The sequence below is a fragment of the Leptonotus elevatus genome, chromosome 12, assembly GCF_054856555.1.
Source record: "Leptonotus elevatus isolate MCC_2025b chromosome 12, RoL_Lele_1.0, whole genome shotgun sequence".
Lineage (NCBI taxonomy): Eukaryota > Metazoa > Chordata > Actinopteri > Syngnathiformes > Syngnathidae > Leptonotus > Leptonotus elevatus.
In genome coordinates, this window is record NC_141250.1 from 7,033,912 (window position 1) to 7,042,975 (window position 9,064).

Here is a 9,064-nt window from a genome sequence, read left to right on the forward strand (position 1 = left end):
ATGATAGCCAGCTCTGCACTACTGTTCGTACTGTACGTACCACCTTTACTTTTACTGTAGCCCACACATTACTCATATTTATATGTATTAATATACCTAGTGGATTTATCGTAGTCTTGTTATTCTGCCATATTTGCACTACCTGCTGTTAAAATAGCAATGTTGATGCTAATGTTTAGTTTTATCTCTGTTTACTAACATGATCTTATTTCATTCTGAATACACTGTATACCTTACATTGCCTTACCGTTCAAACACACACTTACACACACACACACACACACACACACACACACACACACACACACACACACACACACACACACACACACACACACACACACACACACACACACACACACACACACACACTTCACTTTCTGCCTTTGTCGCACTTTTGGTTACGGTAGATGCTAAACTGCATTTCGTTGTCTCGGTACTTGTACTCTTTACATTGACAAGTTGAATCTAATTTAATATAATGTATTCTAATGTGATTTAGTTTAATCGAATGCCCGAGCAGGGGTGTGAAATTTGACACACATAACTCAACTTCTCCCAGTATGGTGTGTTGAACACACTTGCCACCAGATAAGTATTTGCATATATGTGATTGTGTCACTGTGCGAAAGTGTACACTGTCACAGCGCTATCCCCACATGCTGGGTTTTGTGTAAAAGGCAAAGGCAGATAAATTAAACGGGGGAAATACATCAATTTTGCAGGATCTTCTGTTTAGGAAAGAGCGACGACTGAAAATATGCCCACGACTTCATTTACTTTGTTTTAATAAACCCAGAGCGCTAACAACCTTGGATATCGAACAGAATGTTTTCAACTGCTCTTGATCAATAAGGGTCTAATTTCATTGAACTGAGTCTAATAAATGTGCAGATGTCAAAATCAGACAAATGAATTAGCCATTAGCCTTTGAATTATTTAGATTCAAACGAAAATATCAATGAAACCGTTTACCATTCTACCTACCACATAATAAGCACAATAATGAACAGATGCTCTCAGCTCCACTTTATAGCCCTGCGACACACAAAAAAAACTTGCTCAAGAATATAACACCGATTTTTTTACAACCAGTATATCCATTATCTATTCGTCATCAGAAGACGGATCAGAATGTTGTTTGGACACATACATTTTTGTAAATCCACTCTAACCTTTCAAATCATTAAACCCTCTCCAGATAACTGTGAAGAGTTACATTTAAAATTGTAAATACAATTGTATAACAGTAATTTGTGGTGTGTATTTATGAAATATTCCCCCAAAATTGTTTTTACTTGTTGAACGGGTGGGGGAGGGGCTTAATCGACGTCAAGATAGAACAGAGAGCAAATACGTAAGCAAAAGTGGCGACAATACTTACCATGCTCAAGTTTGAGATTGTTTTCATGTTTATTTGGTTCTCGGAGATCAATTTGAATGATTATAAAGCAGCGCCTTTGAGAAATTCTATCCCAATTGACTCCAAAAACGCTCAATGAAGGCGACAGTGACTGCAAACATTGCACCTGACGCAGAGATCCGGGAGGCCAAAAGGTGGAATAGCTTTTCCAGAGTGCGAGTATTTGTGTTGCCAGAGGAATGAAACATCTAAACGGAGCGGTCGGGATAAGTGTGACCCCCCCAACCCGCCCGGCTCCTGACTTGGGAAGAATATGGAGGAATTGAGCATGTGCGCTAGTGATGGCGGCGGGCGAATCTTTATTCACTGGCAGCCACTTGCTGCTAAAGCACATTCCCTTTCAATCCATTAGGCCTGGCCGTCCCCTTCCCCTTCGTCGCACCATGCACCCCTTAATTTGACAATGACAAAGAGCCACTTGCAGATTTTAAATTTCATAATTTTAATCTGTCAAGTCTGACATTTAATTAGTGGCTTCCTAACCTGTGTCTGCCTCGCTCTGCGAAGGGCGCCGTTTGTTTCGAAGGCGCGGCGCAATCTCCGGTTACCAAAGGAGAGGAGGCGAGTGGATTAATATATATGTACATTAGCAGCTGCTGCAAAGACAATACATGGCCAGTGAGGCCATGAGAGCCTAATGCAGACAGATGAGGTTAATAATATTTGGGAAGTGTTGCTCTATTAAGCGGAGCGCTGATTAAGACCTGAGTAGGATCCCCCCCTCCATCCCCTGCCCTGATTGTGTGCGGGGACACCTTTTGTTCTGACGGTAGCAGCGGACGAAACAATGTTGTCCGACTCGACGTTCCGACCCACAATGAGGTCGGGCTTAATGAGAATCTTTACAAACCTGGACGGGTGTTGATGGAAGTCCGACATCCAGCCGTAACTTCATTACGCAAACAGATGGAGATGGAGATTCGGGAATCTTCTGAAAAGAAAGAGCTTGCTGATTGCTTTTGCCGTGCTCTTGATCACGTTGGACCTCATTAATCAATTTCCATTGGATTCAGCCACTTTGAAAGGCTTTCCTCCAAAAAAGCTGCAGTTGCAACTCTGCCCACAAGGCAGCTGTTTTAAAATCAATAGTTTGTGGTAGGGAGAAATGCCCAAATGATGGCTTTGAATTGGGATAATGTTGATTTAATATTCTCCTCATACGCTGAAATAATGGCGTAACATGACTCCCCCCACCCCACTCTTTAAAATAGTTGAGAGTCCCATAAGTGACAAGCTTTTGTCCCTAAGTAGCACACATCATTTAAAGTCAATTGACATGAAAAAACATAATTAATCAGCAACCAATTCTTAATAGTGCTGTCAAACGCTGATTTTTTTAAAACTAATTGATCGCACAATTTTCCGAGATTAATCGCCATAAATCACATTTTTCTACTTTTTTCTTCAAAGCTTGTAAAAGATATTTACTTGAGTAAAATCTTAGAACTAATGTAAAATAAAAAATAAAAAAGCCTATATTTAGAATCAAAGACTGTTCTAATAGCTTTCTTTTGTCCTTGTATAGAATACTTCTCTTGTAAAAATACAACTGTGAAACAAAACGATCAAAATGGCGGCTCGCTCTCTGCCGAGAAATGTGGAACGGCCTCCGCAGCCTCCTAAAGGGACGATCAAAACGCTTCGAATGCGTCTGGCGAATGACGAGAGCACGGCGGGGGGGAGGGTGACTCAGCCAATCGCATGCTGTTTCTTTAGGAACGCTACGAGGCTTAACTTGCTTTCTTTATAGGCTTTTTTTCACATTGCTCCGCAGAGAGCAGCCACCATTCTACGTCACTACCCACAGAATGTGTTGCGACGTAAATAACAATGGCGACGTACGTCCAAATAAAGTTTTTACAAAATGTATTAAACTGGATATAATTTTTGAAAAATGAATCTCATAGTTATGTTAGTAAACAGCAAATAAATAATATAGAGCAAATTTGTCATTACAGTCGGGGTTCCTTTTAACAGCGACATCATTGCACTTGAATTTTCAAGCATCCATTGCATTGTTTAGTTGACCAACAATACATGTCTATGACGATTTTTTTTTCATTGGTAGTACCAATGAGATCATCTAAATGTGACCTTTGGTTCTTTTTGATGCGCCGTACCTCCCACCAAAGCATTTGACAACCTGCTTGGCCGAGTAGTTCCACCATTTCTGGAAATAATTCACTTATGGTCTCCAACGTTTGTGTTGAAACTTCCAGGAGACTTGATAGAAATCCGGACAAAATGAATGCAGAATACAGGTGGAAGGTTCTATTATCCATAAGATTATCTTGTGTAAATATTTATCAGGCTATAAGGACAGATGTTTCTATTTAGAAATTCTAACAACCTTCATGGGGTCCTTGTATTACTATCTGGGACAGAAAGACTTTGCAGGGCTCACAAGAGGCGACTTGTCACCTCTTCAGCGACTTTAAAGTGACAGGGAGAGCAAGAGAAATCACTGAGTCGGCAGTGAACATCCACTTCACTGGCCTCTTCGGACATGGGCCAAAAACTCTAAAGAGAAGTTGGGAACCTACAGCCCAGAAAAGCTCGCAATATAGAGCCATAAAATTTCGTTTGATCGTTGTATCGTAGCTTTAAATTTAGTATAGCCCTCGAAGGATTTTATAAATGACCCCTGATAGAAAAAAGGTTCCCCAACTCTGGACTAAAATAAAACACTTCATGTGTTCATTTGTGCATATGGTTGCATGCACATATGCACAGGTGGTTGCGTAAATCACGTCAAAGGACTAAGTGGTGCCTGATCATGCTCTCATTTCCTGTGGAGGAGAGATCCATAAATCAGCGAGCTGTGCTTTAAAGCAAATACTGCGAAACATCTGAAAAGAAGTAGATTTCTCTTTGGGCTTGAGGAAAAGTTGTTCCACAGATGATCACAAAACAAATGCTTTTATGTTATTTTCCAATGATGATGTTTATGTCAAGAAGAAACTATAACTGCATTGCCATGGGCAACCTCGATATATTCAACCAGACATTTCCATCCTTGTAGTTCACAAGCTAATGCTACATAATGCTAATGCTACATATTTCCATATTTAGGGAGAAAGAAATTTGATTTACATAAGAGTTTACAAAGGAAAGGAACTTGAGACAACGGCAACATTGCTTGAGATGAGCCATTTCCATGTCCACCTTATTTATGATACAGTTTGTTGTTGGTCTCAACCGACAGCATTCCATGGTTACGCACACACATACACAACCATGAATTTTTAAATACTTGTTTTGACTTATGACATTGGATGTAAATACAAGGAACTCAAAAGAAAACATCATCACACAGCACTTGACCCTTCCAATATTGAAGTCAAACACAGGAGTAAAGGAGAGGAATTATTTTTTGTTCCCATTTTTCATTTGATTGTCAAGAAGTGTTTTCACACAAACTGTAATTTACCACTGCGTTAGCGTAGCTGAGTGATACCGACTACGTTGTGTTCCAACTTACAACGTTATATTACATTAGTGTTGTAGATGGAGGAGTCCCTGTATAAAGCGTAAATATTAATGTTATCTCCCCCTTTTATGTTGTCTCAAAGCGTTTGGCCAAAGAGGTTGCTGCTGCTTTTCAGGCTCCCTCCGATATAGCTGACGAATGTGTTTTCACATGCTAGCATCTTGCTAACTATGTAACATTTTGAGCAAATTTATATCCACACATCTTAAACCAGCCCATGTAGACATCATTAATCCTGTCTGGATAGGGTACCAGCTCGAAAGCAACTTTTTGTGAAATGTGTGCACTTGTGTTTTGTGAGGTCCCTTGTTGACTGCTCAAGGCGAGAATTAGCGAGAGGGCGAGACGATCACATGAATAAAATACAGCCGCTAGCTCATTACTAATGCTATTATTCACTAATTAACATTATTAAAGCATCTAATAGACTCGTCCCGAGTCCCTCTGCCTCTTTTCAACTGGGTCCCTGCTCCTCGGTTCCTCCCATTCCCGCACATGAAAAGAATAGCACATCAAACGAGGCCTGCTTTCGACGTGTTGGGGGATTCACAGGTGCACAATTGCACTCTGCATAGGGGGGGAAACCGCCTCGTCGGCCCTCGTCGCACTCTGTACGCTTCCACTCCGGCCTCGTGGTGACACGCACCGCTCATCGGAAGCATAACAACCCCCTCATTAGGGGCGGGTTGAGAAACAGGCCCGCGTGCAGCCTAATTAGATCCGCGTCTGAAACTTTTCCCCCCACCAGCGCCATGTCCCTTCATCACAGGGAAATGCTGACATGTATGCAGTGAGGTTTAATCAAGTGTGCATGTTAGGGAAAGTTTTGCTAACGATTTGTGTCACTGAGACATGCATAGAAAGAGACTTGCACGCTCGACTTTTGGTGACGAAAATGATCCTAGTCAAGTTGTTCCCTCACATTTGTGTCTCTTGTGTCACCTCTTGAACGGAAGGTTCTAAAATTTGGAGACCACAATTATGGTTAAAAAGTTAAAAGTTTTTCTGTTCAAGATGAGGCTGGGAACTTTTGGGATACCCCTTGCAAGTGAAAATACTTTTCCTCACTCATTACTGTTAAAAGAACAATTAAAAAACATTTTATGGTTCCTAACGTATCGATCTTACTAGACCGGTTAGCTTCTGCTTATGTAGCAATGGAGTTAGCTGTTAAGCTAGCAGCTAGCCTACCTTTTTCTTCGGCTGCCTCTCACAAGACTTCTATTTTTGGAGATGAGATTCTTGATTGTAGGTGAAGAGATAAACAGATTAGTGAAATTAGGGTGACCAAAAAAATCGTTTTTTGCTCTTACGTGTCCATTTTTTTTTATAAATTCAGGAAAATTTCCAGCATTTCACTGCAAGTGGGAGATGGAGTGCACCGTGTTACTGCGACTGTAGACTCTTCCCAAGTCAATCACGAGGGGGCTAGGGAAAACAGAAAGGCGGGTTATCTGTGTGTGTGTGTGTGTTCTTATTATATATTAAAAAAGTATTTTAGTGTTTTACAAGAAAAAGAGTAGGTCAGCGTTTTACGGACCTCGCCTTATAAGCATTCAAAGTAGGTCCTCAGCTAGTATGTATTAGCTCACTGGTAAACCTCTGCGCTGTAACAAAAATAAATAAAAAATAGAAGAGATCGATCCCTGGAGCAAAAACGTTGGGCTTGTGTTATTATTTATTCATTTGTCAAGTAAGACTTCGGCCAAGCCGAGTGTCCTCTGTTTTGGAAAAGGAAAATATGCTCACCCTCGGTAAATGTGTGGGTCATCTCGAAAAACATTGAAAACTATAAGCAGAATTCAACCTCACACCCACTTTTTCCAGGTAATTGCTCAAAATGATCATTTGACAGCATGCTGTGCCCAAATTAGATAGCATAGAAAAACATTTCTGATTGCGACTCATTTGCTTTAGTATGAACCCTGGAATGTCCCCAAAATGGCCAACTCACTGTTCCGTTGGTCTGATAACCAAATGTCTACTGGACAAATTTTGCGTGATTGCCATTTTTTTTCTTAGCCTTTCAAGGTGTGCAACCTTTACTTTTTTGCCAGGATACACTCGCAATAATTGGTGACTTCTGGGGCATCCCAGAAGGAAGACTAATAGTATAAATAAATAGTAGTATAGTATAATAAATAAACAAACAAATAAATAAATAAATACCACAATTCCATTCTATTTACAATGCCTCCTGCTCGGACCATAAGAACATACAGTATTGTACATGACAATTTTCTTTTCTACTTTTTTTATTTCTTTATGGATGTACCCACTTTAAATTGCCTTTTCACATTTTAGTCCATGTGCGAAATTACACAAATTCCTGCAAGAGCCTAACTTAATTGCGTTTGTTTAGTTTCAAGTGAGGGAATAATATCCATCAGTGGTTTGTAACTGTGTTTCCTGGGAAGCAGACATATTAAAACTTGCATAATGCATGCCTAGAAAGAGCTTGAAATTCTACATTCTCGCAATACAATAATTATTGTTCATATTTAAAAATACCCAAACAATGTGCTTTAGTTAAACATTAATGTCATCATTCACACACCATTGGCTGTCCGAGGAGGGGAAAGGCGTTTTTTCTCGTTTTGGGCTCATTATTTTCAAATAAACAGGACACCAAGGCAAGTGATGAATATGTAGAAACTTGCAGAGATATTAGCAGTTTTAAAGCACTTGATTGGTTTTCAAGTTTTAAATACTTCACGTTGTACTATGACCTTAAACAAGATTTCACTGAAGTACAATATAAATACCATTAGGGAAGTCTTTCATCATTGTGAGGAGGGAGACCTCATGCTTTAAATTGCATTAATATTTCTATTTGTGCCAACACAATATACACTGCATGCATATTGCATGGCATGATTAAACAAATAAAAACGTTTTGGTGGGATATTCGACATTGGGATACCAATCGTACCAGACTTAAACAAGAAAAACTAAATTAATGAAAGGGAAAGAACATATCAAGTTTACATTTGTTTGTATTATTGTCCATCAGTGGACAAAATACAAATAATTCTTGTACTTAAGTAGATTTTGCACATACTTATCGCTACTTCACAGCAGTATTTCTCTTTCTAATGACTTCTTCTTCTTTTTTTTACCTTTAACTCTCTACATTCGAAAACAAATATTTGTACATTCCACTCTTTACGTTGTGGGAACAGACTGTAACAGATCTAGATTAACTGATTGATATCTGGCACAGGTGGTGACCTGTAACACAATGAAGCTAGATGCTAATGTGAACGCTAGTGATAATAATAATAATTATAATAATAATAATAATGCCAGTTTTTTCTTGCAAATCAGCAAATGTATTTCTCGTAAATGTATTAGTTTTTTTCTCACAAATTTGCGAGTTTATTTGTCATAAATGTGTTAGTTTTTTTCTCGTAAGTTTGCCACTTCATAATGTCGCAATTATACAAGTTATTTTCTCGGAAATTTGTGCATTTTTTTTCAGAATATTACCCCCCTCTACTAAAAAAATAAATTTATATGTGGCCCATCGTGTAGCTCACAATGTGTACATTGCTTGTAATAATTCAAATTTATTCTGTTTTGAATGACAGGTCCACAGAATGACTTTAAAAACAAATGTTAATTTTTTTCTCACAAATTTGCCACTTTATAATGTTGTAAATAAATGAGTTTTTTTCTCGTAAATTTGTGATTTGTTTTTCTCGGAATATCACCCCCCAACTCTAAAAATATATATATATGTGGCCCTAATACGCCATTGTACTGATCACAATGTGTACATTGCTTGTAAAAATTAAGATGTACTCTGTTTTGAATTACAGGTCTATCATAGAATGACTTTAAAAACAAATTTTCATTTTTTTTTCACAAATTTGCCATTTTATAATGTCACAACTTTGCGAGTTTATTTCTCATAAATTTGTGAGTTTTTTCTCGCAAATTTGCCACTTTATAATTTCGCAAATATACAAGGTTTTTTTACGTAAATTCGTGAATTTTTTTCTCTGAATATTACGCACACATTTCCGCCCCCAAAAAATAAATTAGATGTGGCCCTAATACGCTGTTGTAATGCTCACAATATGTACATTGCTTGTAAAAATTAAGATTTACTCTGTTTTGATTGACAGGTCCATAGAATGACCTTAAAA

General features: G+C 38.6%; 1 long non-coding RNA gene across 1 annotated transcript; it reads right to left on the reverse strand.

Annotated features, from left to right (window-relative positions):
- Positions 1-987: 987 nt before the first annotated feature.
- LOC147164388 (uncharacterized) lies at positions 988-6,684 on the reverse strand. The gene is made up of 4 exons (XR_015096613.1): positions 6,454-6,684; positions 6,105-6,341; positions 2,274-2,354; positions 988-1,038 (listed from the first exon to the last, which is right to left on the reverse strand). It is a non-coding gene; the product is annotated as an uncharacterized LOC147164388 (long non-coding RNA).
- Positions 6,685-9,064: the final 2,380 nt, after the last annotated feature.